At 35.4% G+C, this 18039-nt stretch overlaps 1 protein-coding gene across 3 annotated transcripts in view; it reads right to left on the bottom strand.

Annotated features, from left to right (window-relative positions):
* SRBD1 (S1 RNA binding domain 1) overlaps positions 1 to 18039 on the bottom strand; it is a 122874-nt gene that overhangs the window by 32817 nt on the left and 72018 nt on the right. The window lies entirely within an intron of this gene.

Below are 18039 nucleotides of genomic sequence, written 5' to 3'. Positions count from 1 at the left end.
CTTAACTGTTTCTTGTAAAGGAGTAAGAATATGTGAGCAGCTGTAAGAGCATGAAAGCATGCACAAGAAAACACAAGCTGCAGGAGAACAGAAATGCAGAACTGAGCTACAGCTTCAGAAATTACTCCACATGCATGCATTTGGGCACAATACATGTGGTGATGGAACAAGGAAAAATATGCACAAAATAATTCCCTCTACAGACTTGCAGAAGTGTAAGGGAAACTAAAGGATGAAAAGTGAAGGACAGTATATCCACTGTGCAACTACAGGCCACGGCCTGCATTTCATCATTATTCAGGAGAAAATGGGATCTGTAACGGAAAAGATAAAAATTTCAGAGGACAAAATAAAAACCATGTCCTCAGCTTCTCACCCCTACAGCTCTTTCATACATAGTTGCATCCATCAACCCAGTTAAAACAAAATAAAGGAGAACTACGCATCAACAAAAAAGAGTGGGGAAAAGAATATCTAGACAGAAATAACCAGTCTCCAAGAACATTTATTTTGCTCTGTAATAATAATAAACGCTACGTACACCACTGTCAATGAGGATAACACTTGTTCTAAAGCGAGTCTGAAGATCCTAAATACATGTTTGCCTGGTTAAAATGAATGCTTTTCTTTAAAGTTTCATTTTATACTCTCAAGATTTCTGTGACTGCAAACCATTCCAATGTTTCAGACCTTAATTTATTGATGAACATTGTCTCTACAGATTCTTCCAAAAAAAAAAAAAAAAAAAAAAGTGACTATATAATAAAAGCAAAGTAGCAATATTAAATGTTTAGTCCTATTGCTGAAGTAGAAATGGGAAAAATTGAACACTGTGAAGCAGCAGCACACTGATCAGTCTCTCCTGCTGTCTACATCCTCCCATGCATTTTAAGTGAAGACTGGTCATTTACAAGTAAAAAAGAAAAAAAAAGTCTATTTTCAGATTAGAAAAATAACATGGGGAACAGCATATCAAAATTTTAACTATATTGCACTGTTTTCAACAGTACAATAGCCATTTACTTCTTGTATATGCTAGTGCAGTACAAGGTCCCACACTGTCCTCTGCATTCTACGTTTGCAAGGGCTCAACTTTCCCTTGAAATGCTGCCACGCTTGGTCTGTTTAAGAATGAAAACTGCTTGCCCTTAGGGCTTGATAGAGTTAAAGGGCAAAATCCTGGCTCCATTTAAAGTCAGTGGGCAGTTTGCCATTTAATTCAATTGGTCTAGTATTTCACAGGGACCTTATGGGTATACTGAAAAGCTTGTACCCATGTATCTTTCTTTTGCTTGGAGGAATAGCAGCAGCATGTATTAGATTCTAAGAGTAAAGTCTGGGTGGTAACCATAGGACACTGGCTTTTACTTTCAAAGCTCACATCAAGCTCAAAAGCATTCATTCAAAATTCTGAGATAAAACTAAGTATTGGTTCACCTAAAGTAAGCTTCTAGTTGGTACTCAAAAATTTATTCTAAAATTTAGAAACTACAGTAAAGGCATCTGAGAAAACATTCACTTTCATTTAGTTCAGATGACTTAAAAGAAAAGGATCACAAAAATCACATTTTATTTCACAGCAGGAAGGCACATGTTATTCAATACTAGCAAAAATGTGGCTGTTCCCAGTGCTATACTGCAACTGGCTTGGGAGATATTTGCAGAGACAGCATAGGCAGGACATTTTAGATGACCCCAACCTCAGCATTCTAAACAGACTATAAAATGTAACTAACAATTCACAGCAATAATTACACTTTCATATTTACTTTTAGAATTGTACCTCCAACATACCTCTAACAACCTAAGAGGTACAAACCTTCAAACGAATCATGGGGAAATATCTGTTTAGATCCTTAAGACTTATCTGTTTTTATTTAACCTTTTGTTTATTCTGAGACTTTCACCCTGGTGCCACACAGACATGTTCCTAGCACCAAAATATCTGGAAGTTCAAATCAACATATAAGAAATACCTCTTTGACTAGGAAGATGAGATGACACGCAGAACTCCCAAAGAAAAAAATGCACACACTCTTCAAAAAGTAATTACTTCACTAATATAGGGTTGCATAAGGACATCAATTTATGTCAGGTGCAAATAATTGCAAGGTTTTACTTCTTGCACTCAATTAAAAAAACAGTAAACACAAGCAATGGATACCAGGAAGTTCAAATTTCTAGGCCTTATTCTTTTTCCCCAGTTCCTTTACATAAATAGTCATCTGTTTTGAAGTTAAAAATACTTCTCCTCTCAGCTAATGCATATGGGTATTCCTATATCTGTCTTCAGAAGTTTGGAAATAGATGCAGAGGGTAACTGATTTTGCATAATGTCTCTAATTCCACTGTCAACATTCTGGCATAATATAAAGACCAACCTGGTAAAGACAAGGGGAGAATAATTATGTTATGCACTGTTTCCTCATTTTCAATTGGAAATTAAATTAGTAGCCATTGTTCAGAAGATTTGTTAATATCATAAGCTTGCCCTCACCCCCAACACTTCAAAAATTAGAAGCAATAAAACCTGCAGATAGCCACTTTTATCTGAATTCATACAGGCTGTGGGATCTTTAAATTCATAAAATCCATTTTCCATTTATTTTCATCATGTCAAATGAAAATATATTCCAACACTTGAACTGGAAGTGCAACCTGACAAAACCTGATAGCTCAAGAAAGAAAAAGAAAGGGAATGCCAATTAATGCAATTACTCACAGAAAAGATATGAGGATGAGTACCTATCAGGTCAGGTTCAAAAACATATCAGAAGCACCAGTGTTAAAAAGAAAATGAAAAAAAATCTTGCACTCTCTATGTTGAGTAGCACTATTAAATTCAGATGCAGGGCTCTGTTTAGATTGGACAGGCCCCAACAGTAGAACAAAGTCAGTCTGTCTTAGTACCATAACCAAATTCTACAAGTTAACAGCTTTTCATGAAAAGCTGCCATTTCAAAATGTCAATCAAACCTGAATATAAGTGGGAACTCCTGCAGAAATAACCAGCTGCAGGTTTAAAAAACATTTTTCACTGAAAGTGGAAACACAAAAGATGTTTGAATGAGATCTCTTTTCATTCCTGTAACAGTAGACGGTCATTTTCACAACATCAAGGACAAAAACACAAGACAAAATTGCAAATAATGTCTTGAAAGAACCATTTGCAGGGGTGATGAATGATTCAAGTTACAAATGACAGAATTATTGGCAAATGGAAACTCATTAATATGAAAAAGCTTCTCTTACTAGGCTATAGCTTGACTCCACTTTTTTTTTATTGCATCTGAATGATTAGGATGTATGTATTTATTTCAATCCATTTAATGTTCACTTTCTCACCTTGAGGCAGCTGCTTGCACCATGGACATCTAACTTGCAACAAAAGCAGCATGTCTATGCTATTGTGTGTGCTTATTAAACAAATATTTTCAGTTAATCAAAACACAAATTCTAACAGAATGAAGTTAAAAATTTATGTCCTGCCCACTGAAAGAACAAGTTTTCTCATCAAGTAAATATGTGTTTTTATTCAATATACAAGGACAAAATATTATTTACACTAGCATGTACTGTAATGGAACATAAGCTTAGTAATAACACTTTGGATACATTCTCTTTTTTAAAGGATATAGCAGGAACAAATTATTTTTCCTATTCTCTGAAAAATATGGACTCTGAAAATTAATTTGCTACCTAAATGCCAGCTTCATCCATTTTCTCATGTAATAGATCGATGTAATCATTGATGTATTTACAATTGTAATTACATTGATGTATTTACAAACTTCTACATTCGATCATGGGAAATAGATTCATCTAATAAGGAAGGCTTCCTGAATATCAGATATTCCTGCCCTAAGAAAGGTCAGAACACCCATACTATAAAATCAGCATTCATTACACAGTTCTTAACATAAACATATAAATAAGTGAATATACTGCAAAGCAGATGAACACCGCAGTATGTCATACAGTTTACAGTATTAGTGTAGACATTCTGCTTCACATATATTTGCCTCCTTCCCAGTGTGACTATCACTGGCAATGACTGCTGTGCAAATGGTATAACATTAACTCTTCTGAGCAACAGCACTCAGGTTATGCTTCTCAGTAAAAGGAAAACAAAACTTATGAAGTGACATAAAATTCAGAAATAGTAACAAGATAAATTAGCACAGCTGTATTAAATAATTCAACCTATAGGAATTAAAAGTTGAATGAGTAACGAAAGTTTAAAGATATGCATCTTCAGCAGCATTCACAGAAACTAAGATGTTGCACAGCATTACATTCAAACAACTCATCACTGCAACCTTGGTGTACTGAGACATTAGTCACATCAACTTGTCTCACACTATAGCACCGTCTTCTATAGCATGCCAACATCTTGTGATATCTAAATCCTTAATCCTTATATTAGATCAAGCTGCATTTCTCTAACTGTAGGTTCCAGTCTCGCACAAAAGTTACCTGAGAAGGCTTTTGTTACACTCCAGCTTCAGTAGAATCAGAACAGAAGCTTATCAGTAAGGCTTGTGACAAGAAAACAAGAAATATACGGAGAATTTTCATTCTCAATCTGCATTGCCAGCATTTGCTTCCAAATAAGCTGCAGCATATAATGTCTACTCCAGTTTTCAGGGACTAATAATTAGTATAAATAAACAAAGTAAGATTAACTCAGCCAGATAATGTTGCTACCAAGCCTATTTAAAAATTGAGACAGAAAATAAAGGGAAAGGAGGAAAAAGAAAAACGGTGCCAAGCCTACTGCCTTAGTAAGCAGAGTAGTTTTTGAACATTCTCAAAAGCATAAGGATTTCCTATTTACTTCAGGAAGCAGCTTACAAGTCAAAACGTCCTGGAGGGTTTTTTTTTTTATTTTGTCAGGAGCTGCCAATTGTTAGTTAAGATTATTATTCATTTTACAGGAGTGTTAAGAATGCAAATGGTTAACAGCAGTATAAACTATATACTTGGTTTAAGTTTGAATGTCTAAAACTATTACACACTGCATTCATCTGCATTCCCTGTTTATGGGAATGAAATATGTAGTCATTTGAAGTCCACAATATGTATACTGTGTTTGTAATAACTGCAGATTTTACAAGCACATTATTCTTTCCATTAGGATTAAAACCTCACCGAATAGCAATTTGTGAAAGAATTCTAGCAGGGCCCTGAGCCCAGAACTCTGACCTCTGATGAGATGCTTGGCAGCAACAAACTCTAGGTCTAAGCAAAACATCTGGTTTGAGTTAGACTTCCTGAAAAAATAGCCCCTGTACTGGGGAAACTGGTATTCACTCAGCTTTGTCTATACACTTTGACTGACTTCAGCGCTGCTGCAGGAAAAAAAAAGCTTTGCCAGAATGCATGTCAATCACTGTAGACTTCTTGGTGGCCTCCAAAGAGCCAGGCACTTACATTAAGAGATTCTTTTCTTGCTTCTTGGGCTTTTTCCTATTGTACTTCATAGCAGCATTTGTTTCAGAATTAGTGCCAACACTGAATTATCTAATCCAAAACTACAGTCAAGCTCAAAACATAAATTATTCCTGAAATAGTTTCTGCATTTTTTTTTTTTTAAACCATAATTATTTTGACTTAATTTTTCTTGCAAATTTAGACAATCACTGTCACCATGAAATAAAGGGGAATATTCCTGAAAGAAATACAAACTGGAACTGCCAAGAAATTGGTAAGAACAGCAAGATCTTTTGACTGGCTCCCAAAACATTTTCTGTGTTCATTTCACAGACAATAGAAACACAGAATAAGTGTAGTAAGAATGCTGATAAACTGGGTCAAGGTATGCTGAGTCTATTGCTGTGTGTGACCACCACAAGCTCCAGCAAGGAAGGATGAGGAAAGGACAGAGCTTACTTCTCCTTTTCCTGAAATGAAAGGTGCATTGTATCACAGGAAAGGTGAAAATGAAGAAATGAACAATACCTTGCAGGCTCAGTAAAAATTGCACTTTGTTAAAATTGATGACCTGGGTAGTGAATAGCTCAGAGCAGAGAGTAAGATGCAACTTCCATTACACATGAGAAGTACAAGGCCAAACAGTGCTACACTCACTGGAGATTTTCTGTTTTTAAATATCATTGGGAAACTTTTGAAACTATTTAAGCTATAATAATGAACCAGCATCGATACCTACTAAGATGTGTTAACTAACAGATATAGAATGGCATCAGTTGTCTAATTTAGGAGTAAGAAACTAAAAAATAATTGAATTTCAAATTAACAGATACTGAATTTAATGGAGAGTTCTGCCAACACATCAACTGATGATGCATAACGTGCACGTACACAAGAGATGTATAATACCACAGTATCCACACACACAAAGGTGAATTCACCTCTGCTTGCACTAGTAATAGGATGTCATTCTATCAGCATACATCTTTTCTGTACATCCTCTATTGCCTACCTTGATTAAAAAAAAAGAATGGTTTGGTGAAAAAAAGAACCTGAAAGAATATTTTCTTTCATCTGCTCTACTTTACACAAGTCTGCTGCGTTACTGTATATTGCTAATTTACACATAGTTTATTACTTCCTTTGATTGCTAATGCAATAATACTTTTATGCCTGACCTAGTAGTAACTCCATACTGGAATTAAATGCCAATTTTTATTTTTCACCCCAAAAATTCCGAACTAAATGCCATACATATGAACCCCTGCATTCAAGCAAAATGCAGCCACCAACCCACAAAGGTACACTTATAACATGAGCCTTGCTTGTTTGAACTGCAACACTGCTGTCACTGGAGTTTCACCCGGGAGACATAAATAAATAAAAATAAACCGAAGTAATAAACACCATGTTTTATGGAGTTGTGCACGCACACAAACAGAATTCCTCCTGGCAAACTTAATAGATCAGACTTAAAAGCTGCCTCTCTCATTCCGGAAAACTCCTGGCCTGGACTACTCAGAGACCCTTGGGCAAGCCCAGCAGCTCAAGCAGCCCCATTCTGCCTCTGCACCGCGACGTGGCTGCCCTGCCGCTGGACCATGGCTTGTGGCAAAATGGAGCCATGCTCCCAATTCAGTCAGAGTAGAGATTGCCTGGTGCAACTGGAATAATGAATCCCCTTGCTAAAGTCTCTAGCAGCAGAAGGTATGCTTGAAAAAACTGCCTTCTAGCCATCTAGTTTGCAGAACATAACATATTGCTGAGATGTTATGTCCTCTGAGGAGTTCATGTATTCAACTACTGATGGTATTCCAGTGGCCATGTTATTCACATTCTGAAGTGAAACTGTTTATTTACTTTTTTTTTTGAGGAAATAACACACATTTGTCCATAGACTTTCAGATTTTGGAAGACTGAACATAATTTTAGAATCATCATCATCAGCTGGCTGACAGCAATAAAGACAACATTCACTTTAAATAACCCTGAATTATGTACAGTTGAGTAAATTTGAATTTGTTTTGATTTAAGGTCTTCCAAAGTTGAGGCCAACATGCTGAACAAAAATATTAAACTATCTATAACCCTGTGTCAACATATGATGCTACTGGGAATGGTAAGCGAATTAATTTTCCAAGGAAAATTAATTACTTATGACTTACAGTTGTAAAAGCAAACAACGTAACTCTGGATTAGGACACATTTAATTTCTGTTTGGAGTAGTGATTAAATTAATTTCATATAATTCATGGTATGTAATGGAAAGCAGAACAAAGATGAAATCTTAGACAATGACTGACATAGAAAAAAGTGTATATTTATGTTCGTGATCCAAAAATAAAGGTCACAGATATTAATCACTGTCTAGAAAAACATGAGTTTAGTTTCTGAAGCGATGACTTTTTTTCCAAAACTGTTTGTTAAAAAAGTGTTATTAGCAAGATAAAATCTAAAAAGCAACAAATTTTAAAAAAAAAAGAAAAGAGCAACTTGCATTTTACATCTCAGAGAAAAGTACAATTTTCAGTGATAACAGCTGAACGATAATAACGGTCACAGGATTATTCTGAGGAACACCAAAACTGAATTATTTTACACTAATTTGAATTCATATTAATTTAAAGGCAAAATGGAATAATTTGGTCACAGATCCAATACGCATACAAATACATGTATTAGTACCACATTGTAACTTCAACCCTAATGTAGGATTTTTATCAGTAACTGAATTTTTCTAATAAGCAGTTAATGTGAAAAATAAATCAGTAGCTAAATGAAACTAGGAAAGAGTTCTTGCAGCATTCCATAATTTCGTATTTGATCAAAGAAAGATTTTTTTAATGTATTTCAGTATGAAACATACGAGTTCTTAGTTTAGATATTTAATCACAGAAACCACACATATTAAGCAACAGTTTAAAAATTCAAATTCATCAAAATGCCAAAGGTCATTTTTGGTGTCCTTCTGAAAGCAAATATTAATTTATTGCTGATTTCAGGTTTGTTTGTTTTTTTTTTTTTTTTTTTAATATCAAGTCAACAGCTGCTATGCCATGAACTACATTCGAAACACTCAAACTATGATAATATTATTATTTTTCCATGCGTCAAGTGAATATACTGTTAATTCATACAACCAAAACAACAGATGCAATGCAACCATTCACAGCAAACAGTAACTATGGAATTCCACTAACGAAGAAAAGCTACATTCAAAATGTTTAAGTTTACCACACACGCACATTCAAAGCAAGCGATTCACATCGACTGCCACTTTTACTTGCCTTTCAGCAACAGGGAGATGCTTTCACTACAGTCATAGTTTAATAAATTTTATAATTTAAATATTTAAATTAAAATCTGACTAGAACTTTTAAAGGATGAAATTACTTCACACAAAAGATTAATGTTTGGAGTCAAATTGCAAGTTCTATGTATATGACAAATATTACATCAGGGATATAGATAATGTCAGTAGTAATTTCCAGTGCACTAGCTGTTATTTTACTATAGGATTTTCAAGAATGCTTCAGAAATTGTAAAGATATTATGAAAATTTAAAGCAAACCTAGATGAAAGGAGCTGCAAAATTGTTCTTTGATAAAATTGTATGTTTTTTACCCAAGGTAACTAAACACTTTAAATGTAAACAGAAAACACAGTATCTTCTCTCACATTTAGGAAACTGATCAGTCAATACACTTTTGAAAAAAAGATAGGCTTTATTGCTCTATTTTGTTTCAGCTGTTAGATTATTGTTTCCAAACTGATGCACAGATGAGCCACGGTGAGACAATTTCTGAATCCCAGACTTGCAATTCACATTTTGCTCCTCTTTCCACTTGGCTTCTGCATCATAATATAGTCTTGCAGGAGTCTAAATCTACCCTGTTGGCTCATAACTGATCTAGCCTGTATTTGAACTAGCTCTGCCCAAGTACACTTACGGAAAGGCAATTCCATCTGAAATATTAAACAGCCTAGCACAGAGCATACACTGTACCTGAGGAATTTTGCACAGGAGCTCATATCTGCTTCCTTTGTGAAAGTAAACAACTTTCTCACCTATTTTACGGGAAACTATAGGCTGTGTAATTTTAATACAAGAGTGCAAATCATGTGAGAAATTTTTCACCAGTCTATTTTCATTTGCTGACAAAAAGCTTCCTAATAAGCTTCTGCTACTAGAATCAGTAATTAAGCAATCAGAAAGAAACTGACAAGTGAGGACAAACCTGTCAAACAGCTGTTTCCTATCAGCAGGCTTAGGTTATTCCCCCTCCATATAGCAACATCTTTTCCAAAACTTTCCTACTTTTGTTAAAGTCTCAAAAGCTATGAAAAATACACATATGCAGTCATAATATTAAGTAGGAGCAATGCAAGATGGGTATTATTAAAGTCTAAAATTTACCTGCTTTCACGGAAACATCTCTGACAGTTTTCACATGCTTTCTACTACGCATTTTTGTGACAGCAGTGAAAAATAGATGCAATCCATTGGCAGCTTCATGAGTGACATGTGCAGATGCAATGATACTGCTGTGCTCTTGCACTCTTTGTAAATACACAAGCAGAATTTTACTTCATTTCCTTAAAGGGACAGTATCGCACCTCACTGAGCTGGAATGTGTCCTAGGGGATGCCAGGATTTACAAAATCATTAATAACAAATGCCATCTATTTTTTCTACATATATTTTTTTCCTCATTATAACCAGATACAACAGATTATCTAAAGATTACTGTATTATTGCTGTGCTATTTGCCCAGCAGAGAATAGGTAGCCACAAGCAAAGAGACTGCCAAGTTATCAGAGGTATAAACCATACCCAAGCATCAGAAAAAGTCTCTGAAAATTGGTTTAAGTTATGCAAATCTGCCAGGTGTTAACTTTTCTTTTTTTTCTTTTCTTTCTTTTTTATTTTTTTTTTTTTAAGAGAGGAACCAACTTCACTGAGATGAAGAAACATCCAAAAACCATTATAGACTGCCCGCCTCTTTTTTGACAAAGCTGTCTTCAGAGATTTTCTTCCCATAGGTGTTAGATGGCTTAGTTCACAGAAATTTACTCTTCAAAATGAAAAGCACATTATTCACCCTCAAAGTGGTGTTGGGCAAGAACATGTATGATTTTTGCTTAGTTTCCTAACAGAGCTAATACTTTACCACTACCGCGCTATAATTAAGAGATTTTGCAGCCAGCAAATTGATGGTCTGCAAAACTTAGCTGAAGGTTGGATAGCTAATCCTAGCAAAAAGATTCCGTAATTTCCTGTGCATTAGAATTCCTGAACTGAGCACAGACGTGTGTACCCATCCATTTACTTTGCACACCTCTTCCCCACTGACATTCCTTTGCCTGCCTTTAATGAGATTTTATGAGGAAAACCACCACACTCAAAGTTTTTTGTACACTTCAAAAATTGGAAGAGTACCCCCCACCCTTTCCTCAAATTTCAGAGCAACTCTTTAGAAAAAAAATAAGAAATTGTGAGAATAGTCCTCTTTACAGGAGCCTAGGGGTTCAGGAGAGAGATTAAATTTTCCTTTATTGAAAAGTTGAGCTAAGAGCATTCTTGTGCAATACTATCCCACTTGCCCATCTTTAAAGTCACAATGAATTTGTTCAGAGATGAGGCCTAAGTAGAGGAATTAACTGGGCAAATCTGTGCTTTTTTTTTTTTTTTTTCTTTAAATAATGGCAACATATCCTCTAGTCTACACTGTTTATCAGAATTAGCCACTTTCTCCTACAATGCTCTACAGTTACAGGCAGAATCCAATCTACAACAAATTTCATGGTTTTTTTTCCAACTTGAAGTACATTTCCAGTTAACCAGTTGACACAAGATGGCCAAAAGCTGTGATAACAATAACATCACAATAATCAGATTGCCAATAATAAGTAATATACCTAGAACTAAACACACTGGCATACATAGACAACGACTGTTTAAGCAAAGTTTTCTTTATGCAGACATTTCAGTTAAAGTACAAAAAATCATAAGCAAACTCACAAAAAAATATATTATAGCAGATCCAGTTCTGTGCCTAGCTGCATGCCTAAATTCAGTGTAGTAATAAAGAAAGAATGCTAAAGCATTTTGTAGACAGGCTGTTCAGCTTACTGTTGAAACCTGAAATCTATAGTTCCAACCATCAAATAACATTCCTGCTGAACTGAGTTTTCCACAGGAGCTACGTGAATCATAGAATATAAAAAGCACTGTTCACCTAATAAATAAGATGTCCTGTTTTCTTAAACACAAAAAATTAAGTTGCAAACCAACACAAATTTGTTTTGATAAGCTTAATAAGGCAAGTTCAATTTTAAGCTTGTTTTGACAATCACGCCTCAGAGATTAAGAAGTCTGCTCTCTTGCACGTCATAAATCGTCATATTCTCACATCACTTATAAGTGATCCTCCTATGCGATCCAAGTAATACACCTAACAATTCATATACCCTATGGGTCAATTAATCCAAAAAATAGAAAAAGGAAATAAAGTTCTTAAATACTGAAATGAAAAATGTACATATCTGATTGAAGGAACAGCCATCTCCAGTAGTTTGGTCCACATTATTTAAAATGTAGAGTGCTCCACAAGTAAGATCGCCTATTAATTTCCATGGAAACCACAACAGATACAAAGAGCACAATAATGCTATTTGATAGAGCACATTCCCAGCTATAAAACACTGCTTTCAACACAGTCACCACCATTAGCTGTGCGTCTGCATCAGCAATGAACAAGAGCCTACATGCTACAATTACAAAAATCTGCACTGCTGAAATTCACCACCCACCCCTTCACTATGCTCATATCCACTGTCTGGTCTCCACAAATGTTCTGCAAGTGTCAATGAATGTCTGAATAGAGGAAACTCAGTAACACACCTTTGCTTCATACGCACTTCCACGTTAGATGCCATTTTGTCAGATTGTTCCCCTCTGTTGCACAGCAACTAGATGTAACAAAATATTGTTGGGAAGGTTCAGCCTCTGCCACCACACCACCAACATCCACCTCTGATGTTGTGGGCCAACATAATCATATAGAAGGTGTTATTTTCAGAACAGCCCTCATAAAAGCATAAGACGCACAGGATTGATATTCAAAATCAGATATCAGTAAGTATGCCTCCTGTTTTTCATCATCAAAATTTTGTATAATTTTAACAAAAAATGACGGTGAAGTTTTTCTTAAACTGTACACCAATTTTTTCTTGTGATGGCCAGCATTAAGACAACGAAGATGCTTGTTTGTACTTATCAGATACTTCACAGCTTTTCTTTTTGCTAGCAGTTTCTTGTTTAAATATGAAATTTCCAAGTTTGTACTTTTAGAGACAATACAACAATGCTTAATTTACCCAAAATACTGAGTTCAATACTAAAGAAATTCATCTAATGATAAAGTTTAAGCCTCAAAATAGCTTAAATAAAGCTAGCAAGTTATCTTTGCTAGAGTTTTGTAAGAATAGGCTGACAAATGTCCCTTTCATCGCAGACAAGCCAGAATTTCTGGCAGAAAAGACAGCCCATGGAAATAATGCAGAGAGTTGTTCACCCCACAGTTGCATCAGGCTGACCAAATTGTATTTGATCTTACTGCTGGATTTAGAGATACCCTTTAAGTTTCTTTGAGTTCTGCATTTTTAATGTTTTGCTACAGTTTGGCTCTCAGGTATCTCCAAAATTATTAAACCTTAAACATTAATTACACTTAATAAATACATTGCCTCAAGTGAATATTTTTCACGATAGGCGTGCAGAACAGTAATAAAATTTAAAATGATGCCACTGTCAAAAATTAGGTTAACGCTTCAATTTTTTAATACCTAATCTGTCACCACAGACAACAACTGCAGGTTAAAAAAAACATGACATGCAATGCCATGGACATATTTGGAGAGAAGAAAATTAAAGAATGGAACAAAATGAAAGAGCTGCCTCAGTTTAAGCTGCATGCAAGACAGGCCAGTAATGTTCTTGCAGCACTGCCCACCAGTTTTGCATCATGTGGGAGCTGGCAAAGAAAGATGCAGGGACAGCCTGCAAAAAAGCTGCATCCTAAATTACTAAGGGTCCCACTGCAACAAGACAACAATGGGAGAGAAAGTGTTCTACACAGTTTCATATGAGAAAGGAACAAAATCTCTTCCTTCCAACAGAATCTGAGGTATTACTTCAGTTGGATGCCTCCCTGTTAACTAATGGGCTGTGTTTACACCTACACCACACCATAATTAAGATGCAACCAAGCCTATTAAATAAAATGCATATCTGATTAAAAGTATTTCTTAAATCACATTGCCATTTAATGCAACACGTCCATCCTCTAGGGTAAAAAAAAAAAAAAAAAAAAAAAACCAAAACACCACAATTCAATGACTGTCAAATTTCACCTGAAACAATAAAATGTCACACAAGTAATCAAATACTAAAACTGATACACTTCAATAACAAGCAGAATTTCAAGAAAGAAAAAGATGAGAGGGACAAAAAAGGCATTTCTAGAGTTTTAACTCGTATTATTATTTATGCAAATTAGGCTTTATGAAATTCTCTTCAGAAATGTAAAGAGACTAAAGCAAGAATTGGCTCAACTTTTTTTTTTTTTTTTTTCCTTCCTGAGAGCCACTGCTGAAGATTTATCAGTCATAAATTCTATTTCTTTGACAAAAAATGTTCCAGCTACATCTGGACTCAATGCACTTTGGAGGTTAGAAAGCTGCATATATTATACCTTACATTCTTTTGGAATGTTAATTCTCCAAATGCGTTAAATAATAATTATGCTACCACAGTCAAAAATATATCATGATGAGGGTTTTGCACTATAAAGACCAAATATGATTTTGCAATTCAAAATCAGAGATATAACGCATTTGTTAATAATTATAGCTTGTCAAACACTTTTATCCTTCAACACATACCATATATTGTATTCCTAGATGAGCTCCACTGCCACGACTATTTTCTCTGTTGAGGTTACTGTTTTTCCAGCATCCAAGAATTTTGCATGTCAAATCAAAAGCAAAGGACAAGCCAAACTTAACCTAATCTCTTAGCATTCTTTTTCCCTTCTCTGTATTGTAATACACATTCATACACATTCTTATTTTGACTTTTAAAAGCTTTACTAATTTAATTCCCCTTTTACCTGGGGTTATTTTGTTTCTAATAGAGAACAGTGAACACTGTGCTTATCCCAGTGCTGGTTTATTCTCCTACCAAAATTTAAGTTAGTTTTCAATTTGAGAGGAAGGATTTTGGTGCTATAGTTTGTTTTTGTTTTGTTTCCCTCTAGGATTCTACTTTTTAATCCGTTTTCTTTTGTCTAGAATTGAAATCCCTAGCCACAGTCTTTGTGAAGAAGCTTTTTTCTCAGCTCTTATCTACACCATCCAAGCACATAACAATTGCTGCGGTGATTCAACAGCCAAAATTCAGCTTGCAGTACAATATAGTACTTGAGCTACTAGCTGCTTCACACATAGGAATTAAGCTTTGAACTGAAATTGGGAGGTGACAAAGCAAACACATACTGCATCAGGCAGGGCCTGGGCATCATCCTTGTGCTTGACTACAGAAGAAATCATACTAATATGGCCCGAAGGTGATAAATTAATTTTGGCTAGGTTCCTGTCTGAAAGAACGATTTTCCTAATGAGATAAAGATGAAAGAAGACAAGGACCTCTAGGCAACTGGAATTTTGGACTGAGAGAAACTGTAATAAATCAGGTGATTCTTTCTCTCGGTTTAAAAAAGTACTTGTTAAGAGATCAGGGGTCTGTTTATTTTTTTCTGACAAACCAAGCTTTTGCAGCAGTTTCAAACTCAGATTCATAACTTGAAAGGAGAATAAAATCAGCTGGTCATGTATTCAATTCTTGTTGGACATCTAAAGGAAGAAAACACAAATCACAGCTAACCAGGCTCAATTTCCAGAGATCTGCTGCTACCTGGAAACTCAGATTGAAGTACTCATACCCAAACACGAAAATTTGCTCGGAAAGCTTCTGCTAGCAAGAGAAGAAAACATCCATGAACAGACATGCATGTGAAGAGGCACTAACAGTACCAAGAGGACAGGAAGTGGGAGGGATCCAAAATGACATGGAAGCAGTGACTACAAAAGGCTTGGCTCCTTCACACAGCACTTACACAAGAGGGTGACTCAGTTGACCATACACACCTATCCTGTGCCACAGTTTGTGAATATCTCACTGTAAAAGCTACAGCCTATGTCAGCTAGGTTCTTCATAATCTATCTCTTACTTCAGAGAACAAACTCCCAGAAAAGATGGCAAAATTCTCATCTCTTGGCTACTATCTTTCAAACAGTAGAGTAGTCTGGGGCCTCTGTGTTAAGCTGATAGAAAGGTCATATCCATTTGGTGGAAGTATTTAAAACAACAACAACAACAACAAAAAAAAGACCACGACCACTACTTCAGGGAGCCAACATTTTGGTTCACGTACAGTAAGTGTGCAACCATCTCTCATGAAATCACATTTCTGATTTGCTACAAGGCTTTCACGGCAGTCAACCTCAGTTGCCTCTATCTGAGGAGTAATGAGCTGACTGAGCACAGGACTACGCACTGTCTGTCCTTCAGGACAAGAAAGTCCAAGTCTAAATTTGTCCAATTTCGATTTATCAACTTCACAATCTTTAACAAAAGAGATGTCATATGCAAATACTAGGTTTACAGTTACAGTGGGCTGATAAAGTAACTCCAGTTATATTTTTGATCTAGACTGCACTTCTCATATTTCATCAAAGAAATTAATAAAAAATTACAGGTAGCAATCAGGTTATAAATTAAAGTACAATAAAATCTCTTGTATAATACCAAATTCTGTACCTAATGTACTCTTTATCTGGAGGAGTCTATCAGCTGTTAATCTGGCATTGTCCATAGGATAAAATCACTTTTTTGATGCCTGGCTTCTGAGATGAAAACAACTGTTCTCTTGAAGGAGAGCAAGTCATAATCCTCACACCTTCTTTTTACTTGTTTGTTTTCTGCCTTTGAGCAAATATGCTATGGCTTCTGGGATGACACTTAAAAATCTCGATGAGGTTATGTCCTTCTCAGGGGACTTAACAAAACTATGATGAGACTTAGAAGTGCAGGCAGGTGGGGAAGAGCAACTTCAGGGATTTTACCCTTACCAAGCTTTTATATTTCTTCAAAACTTTTCATATAACCATTTTGGACATGGAAAAAATAACATAGTTAGATGTTTATTAGTAAAGCATCACCAGTGGATCGAGAATCTTCCAGAAAGAGACAGAAAAACAGCACTTATCAGTACCATTACAGTCTCAAGTAAATCAGTCTCAAGTAAATCACACAGGCTTCAGCAGTAAAGAGCCACTACAATATGGTTATTGCAATAATGCTCCCCAAAACACACAGTTACCACCAACTCCTTGCCTTTTTTTTTTTTTCAGTGTATGCTTGTACAAGTTGCACATGGGTCACAGTAGATAGTGTACATCTAAATCAATGCCTTCTAGCCAAGTAATGAAAATTAGGAGCACTGAGGAATCCACAGTATATAATTCAAAGATAACAGTTTTTAATTTTTGAATAGACTTTAAAAAAAAATTGTTAAAAATAATGAATTTTTACTCGAAGGGCTTATATTAGGACATCACATTTCAAGTTTTTTTTTTGTTTGTTTTGTTTTAAAAGAAGAACACCGTACTTTCTTCTACCTTAAAACCAAGACCAAGGATAATCTGTATGATTTGTTAATACTGCTACTTTAAAAATTAAAGCAAGCTATCTCCACAAGTGAAAAACAAAACAAGTATGCTTCAGACTGAATCTTCTTTTTGCCAGAAGACCACCCCAGTTTTGGCTGCCACCATTAAAACCTACTTTTACTGAAAATCTGGATACCTAAGTTAAAGAACACTTCAGTATTTCAACCTTTATATCTAACCTTCCTCATAAGCTGTGGTATATTTCATAGTGACAGATTATGACATAAGCTAATTTTACTGCTAAGTTCCACAGTTAGCAAGGAACTTGAGAACATAAAACGTAGACTCTGGCAATATAAGTACAGCTTGCAAAAACAGCACTGAGTACTACTTCTACCAACCAAAATGTTGACCTCGGTTCCCTCTAAAAAAAGCCAAATAGTACAATAATCCATGATACACATCTCTTCAAAACCTGTCACGTGACAGTAAATGATTCTAGTCTCTTAATTGTAGCCCACCCCATTAACACTCACACACCGATCCAAAAAAAGTTAGAGTACTTTCCTTTTTGACTCCCATTTCAGTCTTTCAAATTTACTTACATTCTCTACTCTCAAAAATAGAGATAAGCACATACTAAAGTTTCTATTTTATTTTTTTTTTAAACTTCTCTGTTTGCTTGGAATAAAGTATGTGAATAAATGTTTCCCAGCATCGATGCTAATGTACTAGAAAATGACAATGTCCTATGTACCACTTCTGAACGATATTCCCTTGGTAAATACACTCTGAAGGTAGATGATACTTCCAAGAAATAACCTACAAAGATGTAGGAAAATAAATGAGTTGCCAAACTTTTTCCAGATCAAC

This window comes from Centrocercus urophasianus, unplaced genomic scaffold, assembly GCF_019232065.1.
Source record: "Centrocercus urophasianus isolate 14NV4802_14NV808 unplaced genomic scaffold, USGS_Curo_1.0 seq_10, whole genome shotgun sequence".
In the NCBI taxonomy this organism is placed as follows: Eukaryota; Metazoa; Chordata; class Aves; order Galliformes; family Phasianidae; genus Centrocercus; species Centrocercus urophasianus.
Note: the sequence above shows the minus strand (reverse complement) of the source record. Positions and strands in the feature narration are given on the sequence as shown.